Source organism: Triticum aestivum, chromosome 4B (assembly GCF_018294505.1).
Source record: "Triticum aestivum cultivar Chinese Spring chromosome 4B, IWGSC CS RefSeq v2.1, whole genome shotgun sequence".
In the NCBI taxonomy this organism is placed as follows: Eukaryota; Viridiplantae; Streptophyta; class Magnoliopsida; order Poales; family Poaceae; genus Triticum; species Triticum aestivum.
In genome coordinates this window covers 77473002-77473777 of record NC_057804.1, presented here as the reverse complement: position 1 = coordinate 77473777, position 776 = coordinate 77473002, and positions in this window count along the sequence as shown.

Sequence of the window (776 nt, the reverse complement as noted above, 5' to 3'; positions counted from 1 at the left end):
TCCTTTTTGTGGTACGCCACACCCCTCCCGATCAACAGGACCCCCGTTTCAACCGTAGGAGGTCCGTTTCCTCCGTTTTGCGGTACACCACACCCCTCCCAATCAACTGGACCGCCATTTTGACCATAGGAGGTCCGTTTCCTCCGTTTTGCGGTACGCCACACCCCTCCCGATCAACAGGACCCTGTTCCGAACGTAGGAGGTCCGTTTCCTCCATTGTACGGTACGCTAGACCTCATTTCCATTGCCTGTTCCGTCCAAGCCCTCCCGATGAACATGACCACGCATTCCGTTCCGACGCATTCTGTTGGCTCCCCATGAACACGACGATGACGCTGTTTCTCCGTTCCAACCCAGCCATATACATGAGCCCTGGCCATACGTATGCGCGAGTAGGTGTTCGAGACCCCGCCCGTATATAAGTACGTGGCTGTATTTTATTTCTTGCACCCTGGCCATTGTATGTATGTGTACATGCTATATGTGTGCCTCTACTACGACATGTGCGCGCCTCTACTATGACACGTGCGCGCCTCTACATCGACCAGTATGTACGTACACGTTCGCGACCAGAATGACAATGCTACGTACGCTTCAACCAGGTGGGTCCCGACTGTCAGGCACTTCCTTGCCTGCGAAGATGTAGCTAGTGGGTCCCAGCAGTCAGGGGGCGAATCGTTTTTTTTATCTGGACGCACTTCCTTGCGTGCGAAGATGTAGCTGGTGGGTCCCAGCAGTCAGGGGGGCGAATCGTTTTTTTTTGCCCGGACGCACTT